Source organism: Macaca nemestrina, chromosome 9 (genome assembly GCF_043159975.1).
Source record: "Macaca nemestrina isolate mMacNem1 chromosome 9, mMacNem.hap1, whole genome shotgun sequence".
In the NCBI taxonomy this organism is placed as follows: Eukaryota; Metazoa; Chordata; class Mammalia; order Primates; family Cercopithecidae; genus Macaca; species Macaca nemestrina.
In genome coordinates, this window is record NC_092133.1 from 17523397 (window position 1) to 17547513 (window position 24117).

General features: G+C 43.7%; 1 protein-coding gene across 6 annotated transcripts in view; it reads left to right on the forward strand.

Moving 5' to 3' along the window:
* The window catches only part of LOC105467293 (GDNF family receptor alpha 1), a 215256-nt gene that overhangs the window by 104707 nt on the left and 86432 nt on the right, over window positions 1-24117 (forward strand). The gene's annotated exons all lie outside the window — the stretch shown is intronic.

The window sequence follows — 24117 nt, forward strand, 5'->3', positions numbered from 1 at the left end:
GGCAGCGGTTCTGTTCTGTTTGTTTTAAATCAGTTTCTAGGCCTCTGTTTAGAATAGAGGAGCCTTTCTGAATCCCTTGGGAGTCATGGTCTATCTTGTGCCCTTGAAAACAATGAATAGTTATTGGAAAGGGATACGGTGAAAGCAGTAGGTATACTCTTCATCATATATGGGTTAAAATATGAAGTGTACCATATGCCAGAGGCAATGTGTGTAGGAGAAATGGCGGAACTAGGAAAATTAGAAGGGGGCATGTTGCCTAAGCCCCCTTGGCAGGTGTGACCCCGGATACTTTGTGCCTCATTGTCTTTATCTGTCAAACGGAAGCCACGTCATACCCCCATCAAGCCTCCATTCAGCACAGCCTTAGGACTGTCATCCAGCCTCTCCCATACAGGGTCGGCAGACAGCATGAGCTCAGCCACCAGGAAAAGCAGTGGTCCCACAGCACTGGTCCCCAGGTTCTGAGGTGTGCCCAGCATCCATGGCTGCTCAGGTGAGGACGAGATGGAATCATCTATGTGGAAGTGCTTTTAAATGTGTATTGATGTACGAAACTTAACATACAGCAATTTCCAATTTAAAAAAGAAATACTTGCATTCAATACCAGGCTCAGAATATATTCCACAAATGTGTGTGCTATGACAGGAGAATTTCTGTATCCAGATTATTGTTGTCTCCTTTAAAGCAGACCTCTGCTCGAAGCCCATTCAGGATGATTTCATGTCAGTTTTAAATTCTCATACCTCTGGGTGTCTGCAGCAGTCTCGTGCTCTTGGCTTCTGACTATGCATTTTCTTAGACCTACCTACCTCCTCATGACTGCCAGAGATGTTCCAAAGTGCAAACTAAGCCAGCGGGTCTGTCCCCACTGGAGGTGCTGGGACGTGGGCACCCTCAGGTGGTGACTGACCCACTCTGTGAGGTTAAGGCCCCCACACTTCGGCCTGGATACACAGCCCTGTATCTGCTGAGTCCTGCTAACCCTCCACCTTCCCCTTACACATGCCCATCTGCCAGCCAGCCGGAGCTACTAGAATTCCGCACACGTGCCCTGCCTGGCCGCCTCCTGTATTCATTCTGTTCAACCTGGCCTTCCTTCTCTGAACCCTCTGCCCCCTAACCCATTCTTCCTTCAAGAAGGGACTCAAGTGCCATTTCCTCTTGGAAGCCTTTGCATCCCCTCTTCCGACTGAATCTGGAGTTCCTCCTCATCTCCCACTGACAACCTTACTATTTGACAGACTAATTTTTAGTCTCTATATCTGCCTTCCTTAATGGACTCTGAACCTATTGAGAATAGGGTTCCTGGGCCTTCCTTGCTCCCCCATACCACTTCAATGGAGAACAGATCATAGGCTCTTGGTAAATATTTCCCAAGTAGGTGGGCAGATGGATGGGTGGGTATATGTAAGCTCCCTTGTCTTACCTCTAACGTCTAGTGTGTCAGTTGTGAGTGAACGGCACAGCAGAGGGATTAGGAATTGTATATTCTATTAATATTCATAAGTAATCCTGGCTCCTGCATGTCTTCCAGCAAAGCTCCAAAGGCTTTGTAAAGATGATAGAATTGGGAACATTTAACCGGGTCTCATCTTCTGAAGAGTTCTCAGGGCTGAGGGTGAACACAGTGGAAGGACTTGACGCGTATCCTCGGGACAAGGGAAACATTCAGAATGGAGCTTCAGGGATCCGAGTGATTACAGGAGAGGGAAGAAGAAAAACCACCAAGCTGGACATTCAATGATTACATCGGGGCTAAACAGAGTTCCTTTGCTGAGCCTCCCTCTGCTGATACCACACTGATACCAGCAGAGTGACCTCTCATGAGGACTCCTCTTTAATTGTGAGCAGGAGTGACTCAGTAGGTAGAAGCCTTCAGAACCTCAGAGACCATGGGAGATGGCAGGTGAAACCGAAGACTCCTTGATCTGAGCAGAAGGAAAATTCAAGGAAAGCCACTGCCAAGATGTGCTTGTGTCTCAGCAGCTGCTAACAGTCACCATCATTCCAGCTGTGTGTGTGCTGTTTCAGGAAGCTTAATAAATCTGGTGATTTAATTACACTAAATTACTTAATCAGAGAAATTTTATGCTACAAATTATTACTTTAATAAACCAGAGAGAAAAAAGAAAAATTTCTTGAATATCTTTGCCAAATCAGTCTAGGCATCCATTTTCAATTTAATAACTAATAGCAGAGGAGATTGAAATAGATGTTATTACAGATTTTTACAAGGCAAAATATATTTAAGCAGGATCAGAAGGTTAATTAAAATTATAGTTGGGTCTTGTCATTACCAAGCTACTCTTTTCCTTTGGTATGGTTGCTTCGAGTTTAGCGTCTGTTTGATAAAAATGCTTAAAATGGAATCCTCATTTAAAAGAGAATTATACTCCGTATTATTTCTGAGCCTGATCTCATGTACCTACGTCGGAAATAAATGCATAATTAACCCTTTTTCATGATAAATTAACATTCATTTTCCTAGGATTAGTCGGAAATAGCATAATCCAGGGCAGGGTTTGCTTTCATTCTAACAGTCCCCTAGGACCTCTAACACTCTTAAAGGATTAGTAAAGCCTGTGATTCATTGTGTGTCTATGTACATGAAAATAGGATGCAGTTCCTGACTGTCAGAGAGACAGGTTTTCCTAATTGACAGCTTTTATAAGTAAATGTAGAAAGATTAGCCTGCAAATACTGTGAGGGTGACTTTGGAGACCTGGCTGGGATGTGTTAGCAAAGGATGTGTCCTGTGAATATTGAAAATTCCAAATGTATTCTACCAGGATTTTTAGACAGGAGGTTACAGCAGCTGTTGAAATCAAGGCCCCTGGAGAACAGATAAGCTTTCAGGGGAAGTTCTTTGTCTGGTCTAAACTCTTGGGGTTTTCTTGCTTATCTGAGCCCACTTTTATGAACCAGTAGGTTTACATTTACATAAACAGTGTGGGTTATTTTATTTGATTTATTAAGATTAGGTTAAAAAAAAGCGGAGGCCTATTGGAGAATTGAATCTGCGTTTCCCTGAGTTATTAATTCAAAATTCCCAAAGCCTTAATGAATGTGAATAAATTTCCATGAAAAGTCATGGGGTAGGGAGCCTGTATTTTAAATGCTCAAAGGGGAAAAGGGAGTCCAAAGAGACTTCTGCTCCATTACTCAGTAACAAATAGCGTATAGGTTTCCTTTGGTTTGGTCCAAAACAGAGGAATTTAGAAGAGCAAATTGAAACACCATCTGTTGAGTAGGTATGATACCCGGTCATATTCCAGGCATTTTACATGAATTATCTCAATAGAAAACTTGAAAGTAAAGAGAAGATATTTGGGAGCAGTGTAACCCAGAGAGAGAATGGAGTTGACTGCCCCACTTCCTTTTCAATGCCACACAACTAGTAGGTGATTAAAACATGTTAAGAATTCTCCTTGGATTTGTCCTTTTAGTTAAATTCCTATCAAGACAGGCTCAGCAGCACATAGCAGATAACCGTGGTGGTGACTCTCTTCCTGTCCTAAACTTTGACGTTGCTCATAGGAGGCCTTTGATTAGCAATTGAGACAGGAGAGCTCCCTTGACCCTCTGGTGGGACTTGCAACAGGGGTGGCTCGTTTGCTCAGCTGCTTACGTGTGCTCAAACCCCTTATGGTGGTGGTGCATTGCAGGTGAGTGAGTGCAGGAACTGGGGCGAGTGCCTTTGGGCACCGGCAGGAACAAACCCCCATACCAGCCCACAGCAATGTCTAGGGGTTGCCAGCAACCTCTGGAGCCCCAGAGGGTGTGTTTTATAATCAGTGCTCTTTTAGCATGTGCTGTCTGTGGATGGCTAAGTGTTAAACAGCTCAGTGGAGGGTCACTGTGACAGCTTCTTGCACCTGCACCTGGGTCCTTGTCCAGTGCCCAAGAGGAATGAGGTCACATGGACTTAAAGGATGGTGAATGTGGAGATTTTATTGAGTGGTGGAAGTGACTTTCAGTGGGATGGGGAGCTGGAAAGGGGATGGAGTGGGAAGATAATCTTCCCTGGAGTTCGGCTGGGGACAGAATTCTTCTCCAACTGACCTTGGCCAAACTCTGTGACCGTAGTCTCTGCCGTCCAGCTGCCTCTTCTCCTCTTGACGTTTAGACACTTCTTCTCTTCTCTCCTTTTCTGCCACAGCACCCTGCTCCTCTGCCAGTGGAGCTTTCAGTTTTTATGGGCACAGGATATGGGCCATGGTGGGCCAAAAGTCAACATTCAGGGAGAAAACAGGGATGTGAAGTTCTTGTTTAGGGCTGCAGGTCCAGCTTGAGGGTGGAGCCCTCGCCAGGGACCCTACCATCTTCTACCTAGTATTTCCCTGCCTCCTGTTCATATCAAAATGATTAGGATCAGCTTTGGGGGAAGGTACTTTTTAGTTTATGTTTTAACATTTAAGATCAAGTCAGGGGATCTTGATGTTCTTAGGGGCACTGGTTGAGTTTGTCAGATTCTTGTCCCATAAAGACAGTGGTCCCTCTTGGCAAGTGGCCCTGGAGTTAGTCCTGTGTCCTGGAGTTGGAGGCATCATCCCTCAGGGGTGATGAGGGAAATCAGTGGGAGGTGACGGAGGGGATGGGGCCCAGCCCACTTCCCTTGCTGCAGAGAAACTTCCCAGGGGCAAGGTATACTTAACTGCCCTATCTGGAACCCATGTCTAAATATCACTAAGGGTTTTGTTTTCAAAGAGAAGCTCTTAAAGTTATCTGAAGTACTGAGAAATTGTTTATATAGCAGAGTTCATTGTGGGTTTTATATTTGAAAGAAAATCTGGTATGAGTATAATCTGCATGCTGGATGCAGATGGCTTCAAGAAACGGTTGGATCAAATAAAACTAATGATGAATAAAACAACCCTAGCAGCAGACAATACATATGAAATATTCAGCAGAGCCCACGGCCTCTGCTGGACAGACGGTGAGAAGGGGAAGCTCTTTGGGGGCCCTAAAAGAATTTCTTGTTCAGCCCCCCAAGACTGGCCCTTCTTCCCCACTGGCCATGATCCACCTGAAGGGAGCTTGAGTATTTAATTCAACAGACCAGCACGATACCCTTCCTCCTGTTGCCTGATGAGCAAGTGGAGTGAGCCCAGGCCTGCAGAGTGACACAACAGCAGGTAGACAGTTGCAGAAGGAAATAGCTGACCCAGAAGGACTCTGGGCCAGGACCACCCAGCATGGGAACTGGTTTACACATGCTATGGAAACTCTGTTTTGATCGCATTGGAAACTGCAGGAGATGATTTTTCCCTGCCTTGCTCAATCTTCTTTTGAACCCTATCTTAATGGTAACATGGTAGCGGGAGAGGGCAGCTCTTTCAGAAGGCAAACCCCAGGAAGGCAGACATTTCTGCTTTGTCTGTGTAATTCACTGCCCTATTCCAAGAACCTAGAGCAGTGCCTTGTACTTAGTAGGTCCTCAATAAATAATTGTTGAATGACAATCATGCTTGCCTGTCTGACCTAAAATAAAAAATTTCACTGGTTTTTGAAGGTTTGAACCACTGACTCTTATTTATGTATTATTTATTATTTTAATAGGATACAAGTGGTTTAGGGTTGCATTGATGAATTTTATAGCAGTGAATTCTGAGATTTTAGTGCACCCATCACCGAAGCAGTGTACGCTGTACCCAATGTGTTGTTTATATCCCTCACCCTCCTCCCAACCTTCCCCACCAAGTCCCCAAAGTCTCTTAACAATTTAAGAGATTTAACAATTTAAATATGGACTCTTAACAATTTAAGATTTCATTAATCAGGAGTGGATTTTGCACTTGACATGAAGCCTGACTCTCCTGAGTATTTCATAGCAGTGCTTCTTTGATGATCATGGATGTAAAGCAGCATTCCTCAGGTTGTGTCCTGGTCACTTAGAATGCTTGATAAAAATGTTCTCTCCTGGGATCCTCCCTAGACCTGCAACTTGAGAGTATCTAAGGTTGGAGCCCAGGGACCTCTATTTTAAAAGTCAGGCTCTCTGGACTATTCTGCACATTAAAACTGAGAGTTTTGGTTTTTGGCTTGTGCCAAGTGAGAGTCTAATGCAGAAACTGGGAAGGAAAAAAAAAAGGACTTTGGTTACAACTAATTTTGAAAAGGAACTCATTTGGCCTTCTGCAGACATTTCATACCAGGCATTGGGCCCAACCCACAGGGATTTTAACAGGATTGAGACAGTCTTCACCCTCTATAAGCTTAGGATCTGGCCAGACAGAGATGAAACTAGGGATCACCATCAAGGAGAAAGTAGGAGGCTTATGCCAGACCATATGTTAGAGTTGTTCCAAGGAGAAAATATGAAGGGGCAAAGCCTCCAAAGGCCTCTTGGAGCCCCACCTGCAATGCTGGGTAGGATTTAAATCATTGTTGATGGGAGGATAAGTTTGAGTCCTGGAAAGTATTCATTTGGGAAAGGCTTTTGGAGCCATTGGCAAATTAGGAAAACCTTGAAAGTCTGATGTTGGGGAGGAAGTTCTTCTGCTATTTAAAGGTCAAAGAAAATATGGCTCAAGAAGACACAATTGCATTTGAGATTAAGAAGATTGTTGGGATCCTTCAAGGGAGGGAGTTCCATGTTTTGGCTGGAATCAGAGTTTAAGGAGTGGGAGGAACTGGCAGGGGAGGAAAGGAGACTGAAGTGCACTGGAGCCTGCTTAGGGTGTGATAGAAGACACTTGGCAGTGGGATGGCGTTCACAGTAAGACTGAGGCTCAGGGTCACATAGTAGAGGCTGCGGGGGCCAGGGGAAGGCGTTTTTGGGAAAAGGAGATCCGAATGTGTTTATGCCCAGAAGAAAACATTTTGGACAGAGATTTGATGAAGAGGCAAGAGAGAAGAGAAGTGGTCTCACAGAATGGTTGTAGACCCAGGAGCAGTGGTGTAGTGGATTTAAATAGCCACAAGATAAATTAGTTCAGCCAATGTGGAAGACAGTGCAGTGACTCCTCAAACAACTAAAGACAAAAATACCATTTGACTCAACATTCCCACTACTGGGTATGTACCCAAAGGAATATAAATCATTCTCCCATAAAGACACATGCATGTTTATGTTCACTGCAGCACTATTCACAATAGCAAAGACATGGAATCAACCCAGATGCCCATCAGTGGTAGACTGGATAAAGAAAATGTTGTACACATACACCATGGAATATTATGCACCCATAAACAAGACTGAGATCACGTCCTTTGAAAGGGGCATGGATGGAGCTGGAGGCCATTATCCTTAGTAAATGAATGCAGGAACAGAAAACCAAATACCGCATGCTCTCACTTGTAAGTGGGAGACACATAGAGGGGAACAACACACAATGGGACCTTTTAGAGGGTGGAGGGTGAGAAGAGGGAGAAGATCAGAAAAAATAACCCATGGATAGCAGGCTTAATACCTGGGTGATGAAATAATCTGTACAACAATCCCCCATGACACAAGTTTTTCTGTGTAACAAACATGCAATTGTACCCTTGAACTTAAAAGTAAACAATAAAATAAAAATACATCACCACAAGGTCCTGTTTTCCTCTCCTCGCTAGCCCCTCTCTCTGTCTCTCTCTTTCCCTCATGAGAGAGAATGTGAGTTTCTCTCTTGTGAGTGAGTGTGTGTGTGAGAGAGAGAGACACCAAGGCAGAACAACTAGAAACCTTTAAGTACACAGTGAGGGCCAGGGTTTCTTGAGCTTTGAGAGTAACCACAATTCACCAGGTTGATTTCTGATTGGAAGTGATTTCAGGGACCAAGGGAAATGCTGTTTATGGCCGTGATTGAGTAGCTGATGTACATTATCATGTGAGAGAACAGGAAGTAAGTTTCATGTGAGTTATAGCCTGGCCCTGTGCTTGAATAAGAGTTTTTCCCTTGGGACAGCCTCAGTTTTATAAGGAGAGAAATGGACCCAACCTTTCAAACATATGGAAGTGACTTCTTATTATCCACAATACGGGGAGGATAGTTGAGAGATGGAGACAAAATGTCGCCACACAGTCTCCATGTGTGGCTGCTGTTTTGAGCATTCCTGAGCTGTGTTTGGGGACTAGGACGTGTTAAAGGCAGAATCAAACTTAAGATAGAATTGCTGAAGACACTGAGTTTCTGCTTGATTCAAAATTCACCTCGGACTCCGAGATTTCAGGACCCAAAGCTCTTAGAAGCTCCATGTTTCCAGAGAATACAAAGTCTGAAGGATAGTTCTGAAATCCAATAACACATTATTAAGAACTACCTGTCCCTTGCAAGGTGGAATGAGAAGGCACAATATTGGAAAGGAGTGCTGGTTACATACTTAAAAAGAGCAACAGTTATTATGAAAAACTTATTTTAAAAATTGTATAAATGGTTTCGCAGGTGGAGGACAGAATGCCTGCAATATTTTGCAGTGACCTCTCCGACTAGAAAGAAAATAAGAAAACGAGGGCCGGCTTCAGAGGGATGGCAGGGTCCGGTAGGGCTTAAATTCCACTAAAGGCAACACTGGGTTGCTGCTAAAGTGAAGTAAAGACCTTATTTTTCAAGTGCAAATCATATGTGACTTTAATAGTATGAATTCTGTCAAGTAGTCCATAGAATAAATTTGCACACAGTTTAACATAACACAAGTATATTAAATAGGATCTGGCATTAAAAGACCCAACACTGAATGAGAATCCGAAAATGAATGCCCACGTTCTCTCCAGAAGACTGTTCACCCTGAGGCTTTGGGCATTAATTTAGCTGAATGAGGAAGCCACTGGGGCAGCTGCCTGGAGCTTATTTGATTTGTGAATAAACAATGCCTTCATTTCAAATGCGGTTCACTCTTACCCAAACCAAAGCAGGACCAAGAGCACAAAAGAGACTAATTGGTTACACAAAAACTGAAAAGCAAAACAATATGAGATTTTGGAGGTTAGTGTTGGATTGTTGGGTTTTTTTGTTTAGGAAAATGCAGAACTTGTCTAGTACTGCTAATTTTTAAACCCGGTGAATGGTAGGATGCCGCAGGTTATGTCTTGCTGTTAATTCATACAGAACATTGAGACATCCAGCAATGAGGAGTTGGGGTATGAAGGCCATCCAGTAAAGTCTAGTCTGTGGGCTTGTCAGCTTGAGTTAGCCAGCATTGCATCTGTGGCAAGCAGGGCCTGTATGACATTGGAGAAGGACTGAGAAGAGTGGCCGTCCTTTGCTGGTTCCCTTAGGGATCTCCTGACCTACTGCTGCCACAGGCCTCTTTGGGAGTGGGAATGGTGTCAGCACAAAGGAAGCACCAAGGGGTTCGATGGGAGCATGTATGAAGCATATCCAGCAAGGACCTCCTGACATTGCACAATGTCTGGTGGCATCCCATGTCTAACATCTCCTTGGTGGTGGGACAGACAGATCAAATTCGGGGACACAGACCTTTGGAGGTTCACTCAAGTTAGAACCCCTCAATGAGTGGAGCAATGGGGAGGAAATGTGTGGCCAGCATTGGTGGAGAGTTTGACCTTATGGCTCATCCAGATCCCCTCCCTCGGTGGCTCACAGACTTACCATGTGCGTTCCACTCTGAAAAGGGAAGCTAAAGACCAGGCTGTGCGAGCGGGGACTGTGTGCTTTGGGTCTGTGGCCCTGCTGCAAGTCACCCCATGCTGGGGGAGTGACCGCAGCACAGCCCACGGGGATGGTGGCCTTGTGGGAAAGGCGAAGGCATGCTTCCAATGAGCAAATTGTATTTATTCACGAATTTGCATGAATTTCAAGATGCTGCTTGGAGTTTGCACTTAGCAACTGACAGCCCAAGAAGAAATGGGCCTTGAAGGCACCACAGGGATGCTGGAAATCTGAGTCTGTGGATAAATTGTTTCCCAACAACGTCTTCAATGGGTTGAGAACAAAAAGGCTTGTTTGCAATGTCAAGCTACGCTTTGGCTTCTGGTGTTTCTTGAGTTAAGTGCCTGGCATATGAGCACTTGGTGTGGACAGGAATGAGGAAGAAAATGTTGGCATGAGCACCCATGAGTCTTTTTCCTCCCCAAATCATGTGTGTTAATGGAGCATGGGGTTATGCCCTACCCATAGATTTTTATGGTATTTTCTTTCCTTAGAGCCAGAGAATAACTAGAGGTGTTTAGTGACCTTCTTTATGAACAGATTCCTCTTATGGGTCATTACATCGATTTTCCTCATCCAGGCCTGGGGTGATTAAGAGCGAGGCAGGTGGCCTTTCCCACACTGTGGACCAGGGGTCGCCTGCCAGCAGCAGCATGTGACATTGCAATGGTCAGCAGCACATGTGACTGTTACAGAGAATGAGGTGTCATCTTCCCATCCTGTTCCGCATGCAGATATATGTTCAGACAGGTGACTGAGAGCCCACATCTGTCCTTGTGACTCAAGACATATTGCTCATCTACCAAAGGCAGGCACAGGATTTTTTCTAAGTCACAGTCCTTTTTTTTTCTTTCTTTCTTTTATACTGAGATATCATCTACATACCATAGAATCCACCCTTTAAAATGGTTTTTAAGTATATTCATAAGGTTGTGCAATCATCACAAGGCAAAGTTCTTTGGAACAATGTATAATTGTCTTTTTAAAAATCTGTCTTATTAGTGGAAAGTTTTCAACACGGATTTTTGGCTGTGAGCTCCTCCATTAAGCACAGTGTCCGAGTGCATATGTATGTGCACACGCAACCCTGTACATTCACATGCTCCAGAGCCTCCACAGATGAACCGCTTTGCAGAGGAACCTGTAAGGCCTGATCACAGAAGCGTGGCAAGAAGGGACCCCAGAGCCAGTTGAGGGTGGGAAGTCCTGCCAAGGATGCGAGTACCGCTTGGAGAGGTGGTTGGGGAGGCCCCCGTCCTCCAACCACCCCATGACCACCATTAACGTGGCTTTGGCCTGTGGAGAGATACATCCCCTAGACTCTAAGACTAGTTAATGCTCTTGTGGGTCCTTTCAGATCTCTGGTCTCTTTCTCCCTAGACTCTGGTCCCTGACTCTTCTCCAGCTTGATGCTGCCTGCTTAGATCCATGATATGGGTCAAATCAGGGCTGGCTTGGCTGCCTCTAGGTCCAACTACTGCTGATGAACCCAGTCTTGGTGCCTTTTAGATTCTGGGAGAGCTGATGAAACATGATGTGGGCTGCACTTGGGAAAATTCCAGCAAACAAAGTCGGGAAAGAGAATGTTGTTCAGAAAGCTTGAGCTTGAAAAAGAGCTGGCAAATAGAAAACATTCTGGAAGACTATCCTCTTCCCAGCAAGGGGGTTATTATCTGAGATTGGAGCCTGAAATAATTCTCAATGTTATAAACGGCCATAAATGGTGCTTCTTGTTTGTACAGGGCCAAGTGGCCCATTTGAACATTGGCCTATAATTTTTTCTTTTGCACAAATGGCAGTGAAATTCTATATAGGTGTATTCGTCTGTTTTCACACTGCTAATAAAAACATAGCCAAGACTGAGTAATTTATAAAGGAAAGAACTTTAATGGACTCACAGTTCCACATGGCTGGGGGAGCCTCACAATCATGGCAGATGAAGGCAGTAAAAAGGGACGTCTTTCATGGCGGCAAGCAAGAGACCTTGTGCAGGGGAACTCCCATATATAAAACCATCATATCTCATGAGACTTACTCACTACCAAGAGAACGGTATGGGGGAAACTGCCCCCATGACTCAATTTTCTCCACCTGGCCCCACCCTTGACATGTGGGGATTATTACAATTCAAGGTGAGATTTGAGTGGGGACACAGCCAAACCATATCAATAGAGTATACATTTTCATGCCGAAGTTGTCATCAACTTCCTTTTTGATGTAAGAAGCTTCCCATGTTCTTTTTATTATGGAGACGCTGCTGCTTCCAAATTGGTTCTTGCAGAACATGGTGGACCTCATCATAAATGAGAATCTCCATATTTGGGAGTTAGAAAGTAAGGATCTTGGAAAAACATAGCACATCAAATACTGTGTGTTGGGGCAGAAGCACTGGGCTGGAGAACTGACCTTCCAGTGACCACACGGAGAAAGTCTAGAGTTTTGGAAAATTATGGAGCATCTGCTTCCCAGACTGTGCTTAAAGATGCCTGTCCTAGTCCTCCTCTCTATCCAGTCACCCTCACAGATGAATCCCAGCACCAGGGCTCACCTCTCACCTCCCAGTTGGCATCCCAACTCTGATTTCTGCTCCTGAGTTCTGCCTCCCACTCTCCTCCAGGTTGGAAGCCATCTGATCTCTCTGGCTGCATGAGACCATCTTGCCCAGAATTCTCCTGAGAAAGGAGTATGTCCTGGTTTCTACTTTTGCATGGATTTCCTTTGAGGAGTTCGGCAGTAAATTAAGATCCTGTAACCCAGGAATTAATAATTTATTGTTGTTATTGACAGGTGCCCTCCTTTCTAAGTAGTTGAGGAACCCACACTGGCTTGCGTAGAATTGGATGTGGCATGTGAGTGGATATCCAGATGTATTCATGGCTGTGTGCCTGGTGGTCCCCGCCACTTGGGGGTTGTCTAGATGCATGATTTGTTAAAGGCAATACATCCTTTTGTGAAACTTATATTGCCCATTAATTGGTCATTGATCTCCAACCCATTTAGGACAGTTATTCTTGCAGATAATTGTATGCCTTTGTCATGTTGTATAACACTGGATCTTCGTTTATTGCTTGTGGATTATGGTTTCATCCCAGGCACTTGAATGATGTCTAATGATTTCTTACTGACATTCATTCAGCAAATATTCCTTGAGCATCTACTGTGAGTGAGACGAAATACCAAGGACGTGAATACACAGAGATGGATAAGTGATGTTTGCTGCCTTCGGGGCATTTTCTGACTGATTGCAGAAAAAGACATATACCGAAATAACTATTATGGGAAAGTGCTAAGCACCCTTCTTTTGTCATGTTGGTGGGAATGTAAAATAGTTATAGGAGTTTTGGAGTATAATTTGACAATATCTTTTGAAATTAAAAATATCTTTCCTTTGACTCTGTAGTACTGTTTCTAGGAATTTAGTGTGCAGAAATGTGGTACATAAAGACATAAATTCCCGAATGTTTCCTGCCACATTATTTGTAACAACTAATAATAAAAACCAAAAGACAAAAACCAAACGGCTTTTATATCCTGCAATAGGCGACTGGGGAATAAATGACAGTTTCTCACAATGGATTCGAATGAAGCTGATAGCATGGATGAGGCAGTTTTATATGTTGGCCAGGAAAAATGTCCCTGATATACTGGTTAGTGAAGAAAAAGTAAATTTCACGTGATTTTGTTTTTGTAAAGAAAAGAACTTCTGTCTATTGGAATCCTTATGGTTCAGTTATCAGTAGGAGGTGGGATTAGTGACTATTTTATATGATTGATAAGCTGTGGAATGATAGGTGGTCTTCACGTTTTGTTTTCTGAATTGACCTAAGGGCAGCTCTGATGGGTGGGAAGACAAGGAGGATGTGCTATCTCTTCAAACCTCTATGTGTACTTACCTGTGGCCTGCACACCGCGGGGCTTCTGGCCTCAGTCTCCTGTGCAGCCACTCTCCCACTTCACTTGTTCATGGAGGGCTGTGAACCTAACAAAAGCGGTGCAGGGTGTAGTGCAAAGTCAGAGTGCTCATTTCCAGCCAGCCCTCTGCATTCACAGCCAGAGCCAGGGCCCAGGAAACACTGAATTTTACACTTTGAAATGAGGGCCTTGCTGTGGGGACACCCTGACACTAAGCTCTGTGTGTGGCATCAGATCAGTACTTCCCCTGTTCTGTGAAGTAAGAGTGGGGAACACAGCAGACAGCATAGTGTGGCCTGCATGAGGATCCACTACATGGTAGCATATAAAGGCGCCAACAAGTTCTGCAGTGATGGAAAGTGCTAAGCTTTCTTTAAACCAGAATGATCCTGTGACCTCTTTATTCAGTTCCAAGGGACACACGTGGGAACTTCTGGGTTAGGGAAGAGATGAGACTAGAACAAGCTGGGCCAGTGTGGGGTCCTGAAGACACTGCCCTCCTCAGAGAGGTAGAGTCAGAAGGTAACTGAAGTTGTCTACTAGGGATCCTGACTTTAGTAACTCTGAAGTCAGGTGAGAAACTGGTTTGTGTTTTGGTCCCTACTCACTGACTTTGGTCCTTAGTTGGATTGTCCATAGTTGAATATAGCCAGGATGCATGTTCACACTTTTTTAAAAAATGTGACTGTATCACGCCTGATGACTTAGAGGATGGCAATGCACCATTTCCTTCAAATGCAAAGCATCTGCTGCGGAGGATGGGATGCCCCTGCATTTGGTGAGAACCAGGGGTCCAGTCTGTGTGCCGTGATTGGAAGGACCATGTGCATGGCTCACAGGGGCTGAGACTGTGTTGAGGCCTCAGTGCTGCTGACAGAGCTGTCCCTGTGCCCCTCTAAGCTTACCTTGGCACCCACTGCCTTTGCAGCCAGGGTGACCCCCTCTGGTACTGGGCTCTAGCTTTCTGCAGAACACCTCATTGTTTTGCTCACTGTGAGTGCCTCTTGCAGTGGGGAGAATCTCCCTGACTTCCTTGTTCGTGGTGGCTTCCAGCATCCTGCTGAGTAGTGGCTAGACATCACTGTTCCCAGGCTGATCATGTCCTCCCAGCACTGGTGGCTTTTTCTCTGGAATAATGGTGTCCCTTCCTGTGGACTGGACCTTACTCCACACTCCACGGCCTTCCCCCTCCTGACCTACCACCGGAGGCTTGAAGTGTAATTCTAGGTTGCATAGAGCAATTTCTTTGGGCATGCAGAGTTTTCTCATGAATAAAATGGGGAAGCCAGCTTTTCTACCCTTTCCTAAGATTTTTTTCCTGAATCATTCATTCACTCAACAAGTATCTTTTGAGCTAGGCACTATGCCCATCCACAGTGCCAGCCCTCATGGAGCTTACAATCTATTTATAATTGTATATTTTCTTTATGTACTTGGTGATCCTGGCAGCAGGGAAACCTTCAATCCTGGGGTGACTCTCACTAAATTGCCTTCTGGGCAGCTTACCAACCAGGAATAATGATTCCGCTTTCCAGCCGCATGGCCATTTACTTTTTGCAGAGAACATCTTACTTCCTTTGCTGGTGAGGGGAAGTGATCTGATGGGAAGTCCGCATCAACACAGTTCAGGGACTATTCCTGAGGAAGTAGGAATGACAAGCCATGTGCCACTAGGACTAGATAGTGAGATTAACCCAGAGACCAGGAACATTCCTACAAGGAAGGCTTCTGACCCACCAGGCTTACAGAGTAAGGAATGGAGGACTTTTGTGTATTCACATTGCAGTGTTTGTGCAGCCAGGGGACCATCAGAGCATCTAAGAGATGCTCCTCTCACCCAATCACCAGCTCTGAGGTTCAGGACAAAAAACTGGACAATGGCAGTTCATTCATTCATTCCTTTATTCCTCTGTCAGGCTGTCGTTCATTGTATACAGTGCTGGAAATAGAAAGCTTACTAAGGTAGTTCTATAGCGAGGAACTCCCAATTTCACATTCAATTCATGTGAACAGATACTGTGACAAGTACCACTGACCATGTGATGGTGTTGTGCACAGGAGGGGGAGGAGGAGTCTCATGGGAGGAGAGGGCAGATTGGTGAGGAGAGGCGGGGGATGCTTCTTTCTTCAGGGATGAATAGGAAATTACCTGGAGATGTTCAAGGCATAGGGACAGCATATTCGGAAGCATGAAGGCTTGAATGAACAGAGAACTCTATCCCTTCTGAGGGGCTGGAAGGCATGGATTCATGGGTATTGTGATGGGTAGGATGGTGCCTTTAGCTACCAGTCACCGGACTGCTGGTGTGCTGGATATGCCGAAGCATTGCCAAGCAGCTGGTTCCACAAGGTGCGATCAGCAGCGTGTCTGCCCCTTCTAGACATTTGATACCCAGATCTAGCAGCTTTTGAGTATTGGGCCCTTAAAAGAAGTCATTAAAATTCTACTTTGGCATAGACATTGAAGACAATTTGATTTCAAGTCAGCCAGCAGCATTTCCTCAATAAATGACTTCCAAATGTTCTACTTCCAGACTTCACTGTCCACTCACAAATGGTGCCCAGAGAGCTAATGCCAGAGGAAATGTTTGGATTAACCTTTCCTTTAAATTCTTAATGTTTAAAAGCACCTTTTCACTGAGTTCCCACCTTACTGTATCTGGGAGAGCAATGCGGGTTACAGCTGAGTCCATTGTTGTCTGATCATTTGAAGACAGCTCTGTTGCTAGACTCTGCGGAGGAGTTATTTCGGCAGTTGAGAGTAGCTAGTTATAATTAGCTGGCATTGGCAATGTTAAATTTATAAATGAGGGCACCCCCTTGCAATGCGTTGGGGGAGGAGATAATGAACCCTCCACCTAGTTTGGAAACACAATGGGTACAGCTCAAATTAAAGAACAAAAGGGAAACAGTGTAAAGCCTGCAATGAAATATCATCTCTAATTGGGTTTTCCTTCCACAATAGCACAGATTAAATGCAGAATATCAACTTAACCTTTCCATTTGCCGCTTTTATCAGCTGAAAACAGATGGTTAACATGATTTATATTTTTATTCTTATTGTAGATCTTCACCATTTAATTGGAATCAGATTATCAGACTATTTTGTAAACAACCTGGAATTGAGGTGTTTGTTTTATCACTGAATATGATAAATAAAGAATGAGTGGGGATGGATAACATGTTTGGCTGAACCAGAAACACATTGCATGGGCCATGTTGGGGCAAAACAGATTTTTGAAGCAGTTCTAGTTGTACTCCAGAATTCAGGCCTCCACATTGCTTGGGGTATATGAAAGGTTTGTAAAAGCATGTAAATATCATTTGTTCCCTGAATGAAACATGCAAAATAAAATTCTGTTTAAATTCTTTACAAAACTGAAGAAAAGCATTTAAACCCATAACTTCATTTGAAATTCCTCCTAATGACCTGTCATTTCCTCCTTTCGAAATGATCCTATTACATTAATCAGATTGATGTAGTGGTGATAGATTATTCTCATTCAAAGGAATATTCTTGTGTTGTCCTTCCCAATCTACCATCTAGAATCTCCAACCAAGGAGAATTCAGAAAGCGATGGCTCTGTTCCCTGCTTTTAGGAGCACACAGTTTTGCTTGGTTTGATTGAGCTTTGTGTTGCCTCCTTTCAGTGGTGAAAGAGGCCCGTTTCTGAATGGAAATGTTGTCTCCTTCGGTACCTGCTCCAAGTGAGGCTGATTCACATGGGCCACTCAGGCCTGCACAGGACAGATCGTGGCCTTCTTTGTTTGCTAGCGTTTGCTTTTGGTGGGTGTGCTGGAGAGCCTGTCCCGGGAGAAGGCTTCTCCCTCTCTAACTGGCCAGATTCATAAAGCAGAGTTGGTTTTACAACCATCTATTTTTCACCAAGCCCATAAACATCTCTGTCTCTGGCACTGCCTGTGGCTCCGGCATGCGTCCAGCGTGATGATTTGGTGGCACAGAGAGGAGCTGTTTATACCCCAACAGCCAAACCTTCCATTTTTCATGAGGCACTAGGAAAATAATTGTGCTCCTTCCCATTTTCCTCAGCATTGGTTTCCAAGCTTTGCCTTTGTTACCATGTTTTGCTGAACCTGACCGTGCTTTAAGGATAAAAGGTGCTCAGAAAAATTGACTAATTTTGTGGCGATATGTACAATCATATTTTATAATTGTAAAAAATTCCATTGATATGTATCAGTTCTGGGTTGTGGGAGACAAACCTTTGTTTTCCTTGAGGCCTTCTCTAGCTGCTTTCAGGTGACTTGCAGCAAATCATTTTCATCTTCGGACCTTCTATCAGCGCCCTATGAGGAAAAACAGGTGACAGGTGGCGTCAGCTGCTTGCCTCTTCCTTCCCTCCACTAGACGGGGAAGATTTAGAGGGAGGGTATGTGGCTGTGTTTGGAATGGCTCTGTTAATTGCTAACAGGGTTTGAGAGCCCAAGAGACTGGATGAAGTAATTTTGCTCTGCCAGTCATCAGCTTGGTGACCTTGGCAAGTTATTTTGCCTATTTTAAATCTATTTCCCTATTTTTAATATGGGAATTATAATACATAACCATAGGATTGTTGTGAGTATTAAATGAGATAAAGTTCTTGACACATTAGAGTTCTGGGAAGCTATTCACAGTATCATTATTTTTAAATGGGGCTAAAAATGGCAAGGATTTTTGCTTTACTTTTAATATATGTGATACATAAATACCCTCCTCCAGAAAGTATGTAAGGTCTCAAGCAGTCGATTGTATTTTCTGAAGAAGCCCTAGCAGGGTTCCTTTGAGGAGGGGCTCCCTATGCATGGAATCATCTCCACTGATGAGTCAGCAGTGGCCAAGAGCACGGAGGCACAGAGACCTCAAAGCTGGAAGGTCCACTGTGGCCGGGACCTGGTCTTATGTATAGGCAGATCCCCATTCCTCTCTCTGCCAGCCTAGGACCTGGTCTACTGTAGGTGCTCAATAAGGGCTTGTGGTGAAGGCATTAGGAGTCACTATTTTAAAAGTTAACTTTCATTGCCATTCACAGAATAGTGAACAAATCATAACTGTACAGCTAGATGCAATTTTACAAAGTGAACACAATCTATTGAAGCCCACCCAATGGAGAAATAAATCGTGACCAGGAACCAGAAGCACCCTCCTAACTCCTTCTAGTCACTTTCCCCACAGAGGTAGCCACCATTCTGCTTTCTGTCGCATGGATTAAGTTTGCCTGTTTGAACCTTATATAAATGGAATAATAAAATACATACTTTTTGAGACTCGCTTCTTTTGCCCAACATGAGTTCATAGGACTCAGCCATGTTGTTGCATGTAGCGATAGTTTGTTAATTTTAATTGCTGTATATTTTTCTATCATGTGACTACACTGCAGTTTATCCTTTCTACAGTTGGATATTTTGTCGTATCCAGTTTGGGGCTATAAATCAAGCAGCAATGAAAATTCTCGTTTGTGTCTTTTGGTGAACATATAGACACATTCCTGTTGAGTAAAATTGCTAGATCGTAAGAGAATGCTTATATTCAGCTTTAGTACTGCCAAACAGTTTAGACTTCCAAAGTGATTCTACCAGTTGACACGCCCACCAGCAGATTGTAAGAGTAATGGACGGACACACTCATGTTTGTTTTTGTCTCTTCGTTTTAGCCATCTTGGTGGGTGTGTAGTGGTATCTCACTGTGGTTTTATTTTTGCATTTCCCTGATGACTAATGATGTTAAGCACCTTTCTGTATGTTTCTTTCTCCATTTAAAAGTTCTCTTTTGTTTGTTTGTTTGAGTGCATGTTTGAGTGCTTTGCTTATTGTTTATTTTTTTTTACTGGGTTGCTTGTCTTTTTCTGATTGATTTATAGAGTGCTTATAAAATCTGGATGTAAGTCCTTTGTCAGATAAATGTATTACAAATATCTCCTCCTATGTGGTAGCTTGCCTTTCACTTTTCAAATGGTATCATTTGATGAACAAAAGTTTGTTTACTTAATGCAGTCCAATTTGTCAGTTTTCTCTTATGCTAGGCATTCTTTGTGTTTTGTTGAAGAAATCTTTGCTTACTCCAAGTCATTAATATAGTTTCTCATTTCTTAGAAGCTATAGTTTATTTCCACACTTGGTCGAGCCACTACTTTTTAAAGGGTTCTCAAATAAATGGAAGCTAGCCAAAAAGTAATATCTTAAGGCAATGGTGGTTTAATTTCTAAACCAGCAGATAGCATTCAACCTGTCAGGAACTCTGGGGTGGTTTAAGTGGGATGTAGTTGACAAAGCTTGTTGCTCTGCAGGGATGTAAAGGGAGGAAGGATGGTGAAATGGTAACCCTGGGTGCTCTGGGAAATGCTTCATTCTTTGTTTAGCAGTCAGAGCGTAGCTCATTCTGTCTCTGCATCATTTGAGAACCTTCATGTCCAACCTCTAAAGCCAGTCTCCTGGCTCTAGAACTTCATAGACGACTGGTTTTGTAGTGCTAAACAAATCCCGTAACTACCTTAGCCTATTTCTTGATCTATAAAATTGGAACAATAAGGAGGCCCCCTCGGAGTTTTTATTTGTTGGATGGATGAATGGATGGATGGATAGATGGATGCATGGATGGATGGATGGTTGGTTTTACTAACCATTAAATAAGACCAGGTTTATAACACACTTAGTCCAGCTCTGACACACAGTTCAGTGCTCAATAAAAGCACTTGTCATCTACTGTCTTCCTAATAAACAGTAATTACTTGCTGAATACTAAAATGTTATCAGCTTAGCGAATCTAACGTAGCACATACTAAAAGAAACCTAAATTCTTTTAAGAAGTTCACAGTACATCTTTGCCTCGTGATCATGGTCACAAATGTGTGTGAGTTTGAAACATCATCAAAGCAAAAGACACTTCCTTGGATATTTAAATTGGAGCATATCCAACTGCTGCTGAGGGCATGTGATATGGTTTGGATGTTTGTTCCATCTGAATCGCATGTTGAAATGTGATTTCCAATATTGGATGTGGGGCCTGGTGGGAGGTGGTTGGGTCAGGCGGGCAGATCCCTCATGAATGGTTTAGTACCATCCCGTTGGTGATGAGTGAGTTGTCACTCGGTACACATGAGATCTGGTTGCTTAAGAATCTGGTGCCTGCCCCCTGCCGGGCCTCTTGCCCCTACTCCCACCATGTGACACCACCTGCTCCTCTTTGCCTTCCACCATGACTGTAAGCTTGCTGACCCCAGCCTCAGGTACTTCTTTACAGCAGCACAAGAACAGACGGACACAGTGTGCATGTGCTTTCTGGTGAACGTTTCTAAAAGGTCGTGAAGACGGTTCTGTGTGATTCCACAGTGTGGGGTACTGGGTTATTGCAATACCCTCCAAACTGGTGCGCCTGCTTCTTCTCTGGTCCACCTTACATCACCATGCCCATCCATTAAAATTATCTCTTTAAAACATGAATCGAATCGTGATTTCCCATTGCACTTAGAATCATATGCAAACTCCTTTCCATACAGATGATTCAGTGTCTAATCTTGCCCCGTCAGCCTTTCCCACCTGGTTTCCTACCACTGCCCACTCACACGCTGTGCTCTAGACACAGCAATCTCCTTCCTCATTTCTCCAAAACGCCAAGCTTTACCCTACCCTAGGGCTTACCTCCACTCATTTCACCTCTCAACTCACCCCACCTCTCAACTCACCTCTTGGGGAGCTCTTCCCTGATTACTCTCCCTAAAGTGGAGTAGAGGAGTCGTCTCCTCATTTATCATATTATTCCTTCCATAAAATGAATCTTGTTTATTTATTTGCTTGTTTGCCTGGCTTCTCTCTTCCGCTAGTATCTAAAATGTATGCCTCGTTTCAGGGATACAGTAGATCCTCAATAAACAAAGAAATGAATGGCCATTGGCTATCCTTAAGGCCAATGGTCTGCCAGGTCTTCACCATGTGGTGCGTACCCTCCTGCTTCTTCCCCTTGTTAACCACCAGTTCCTGGTGCCCCGTTCTATGTCATTTGCAAATTCCACATGAGCCGTCCCTCTTCCCTCTATTTTCCAATGGGAGCTTACAGCCCCTCAACTCCCTAGCAGATCTATGTTTTCATTCAAGTCTCTCCTTAAATTCCATTTCATCCAATGACTAAAGTTACTGCTCTGGTCTCTAGTTAATGATCATTGGCCACGTCCCCTCAAGAGAAGAGTCAGTGGTTGTGATGTAGTGGGGTGCCCCTTCGCCATTTGGCCTTCTAACAGGTGTGGGGGTTCCTGACATCTCTGCCAGGGGTTTCCTGTTACCAATTCACTAACATAAACTGCCAGAGTGTCCCCTTGGAGTGTTTCTTAGTCACTGGTTTCTTGATTGCAGCTAACAGAGACCAACCCAACTTGCTTCATTCACAGAGAGGAATAAGAACCCAGGCATGTCTCTGGAAACCGAGGAGCAGAAAGCATATCTGGAGCTTGTGCAGGTGCTTGCCTTGATGTCTGTTCTATCTGTAAGCAGTCCACAGAGAGTAGCAGTACCAGGTTTCTGGGAGAACAGTATTCCATTGATCCAGGTGGTACATCCCAGTTTAGTCAGATGTGGCTCATGGGAAGGACTCCCAGGGGATGCTCTTTAACCTTTTCCCGTTTAGGGGAAAAAAATGTGCAGCTCACTGCCAGTGCTCATTTAATTGTACATAAACATGCTCTTTGAGGCTGAAGCAAATCTGACTGATTTTTGATGTGAAAATAAAATATAAAAGCTGTTCTTGGAGTTATTTCTAAACAGAACTAACATCTGAATCATCTGAATCGTCTATTTCAGAAAAATCAGATTCATCAAATGGATTTTTGGCCAACAACTGTTCGAGAACAATGTTAACATCAAGTGTAGGAATGCTACATTTTCTAGGATTTGACATTTTTCAGCAATCGAGAATTACTATATTTTGTAAATGGAAATGTCACTACTAAAAACAGAATGCTATAAATAAAACGATGTGTTTTGTTTCCAAAGTCAATACACTAGAGTGATGCAAACATAATAATAAAAGCGAGATATTTCATGGCAGAGTTATCTCAAGGTAAATGCTGCAGCTGTAAGTGCCGTTGGCGAATATTCTGGGGGCAGACAGGAAGACGGTTACATGGGAAACCGTTCTTAGAAAGGCATGGACTGTTTGGAAACCCAGAGGAGCACGTCCTATGAGACGTCTCAGAAGCATTTCCATGACTCCCACCTGAGAGAGCACATATTGGCCAGGAACTGCAGCAGGAAAGGATGAGCAGCCTGATCTGGGAAGGCTCCTGAAGGAAATGAAGTAGGGCCAGAGTTTTTCTTTAAGGAAGAGCAGTGTGACAGCAAGGACATTAATTAGAGGAAGCTCGGTTATCAGGGTGGAAGGAGGAGGCGCCATCTGGACTCCAAGTACCACTATTGGGATGGCTTGGAGGATGGCGGTAGTGGGAGAGGAGGAGTAACTAGGCCTTCAGGAATGCAGCAGACCCAGAGATTAGTTCTGGTGTTCATCTGCCTGAATTCAAATCCCAGCCCTACCACTTAGCCTTTCGGGGCCTCCACTTCCTTGCTTTGAAAATGGAGGAACAGTGTCGAAAGAAGAATCCATGAAGAGTGGTGAGTTGGTACTACGTTGGACATTTAGTTAGCCATCAGCAAATACTAATAATTAAGCTCTAGAAGAATATAACTGCATCTGCCTTCCAGTGATCCTTTGTGGAGTGCTTGGAACGTACTAAGAAGTAGAGTTTCTGCATGAGTCTCTCCCAGCCCCTGGGACCCTGATTTCAAGCTTTAAAACAATAGTGGTTTTGTTTTTAATCATAATGGTTTGATAATAGGAAGCCACACTCATATCCTACCCAGCCTGAGGAATTAAGGGACTGGTACTTGTTTTTACATAACTAAAATGTACATAGGAGGGAAAGTCCTACATCAATTCCTTCATTGATATCCTCAATTAAATCGTTGGAATCAGTATCATTAAGATAGACTGAGTCCATTAGGTAGACAGGCAGATTAAATCTACCTGAACTTATTCAGAATGCTTGGAAATTGTTCATCAGTAATGATGTATTAACGAAAGAATAGACTTTATATTTCTAAAATTATAGGTGTCTTCCTGCAGGGGGGAATGTGTCTTCTTCCTCCAGTGTGTAGTGAGCAGTTTGCCTGCACACAGCTTAACACCCCTTCAGCTATGTGTTCCCTTTGATCCCTAGCTTATTAAAAAATGCAAATCCAAATTGTATCTTATTAATGTGAGCTTCTGTGTTAAAGCTGTGTGGGGCTGCAAATCCCTGTTTCTCTAACACGTTTGGATTTTTAATGTGCAAAGAGCTTGATTTTCCGCCGGACATATTTTCTAATCAACCATTATGAAGGATTTTTTATTGTGCTGCTATTTCTTGCTTTCTTGGAATTCAAGGAGATAAAGAGTAATGACTTCATTGTTATACCATAAGTATTCTCGAGCATGTTGAGATCCTTAATTATTGGCTATAACATCTCCCGTTTTCCAGGAGCATCCTGGAAACATATTTTAAAGATGTGTCTAATGTTGGAGGTAGTTGATCCAGAGAACTCACTGCTCATTGCCACAGGCTTGTGGGGCATATGGGAGGTGAC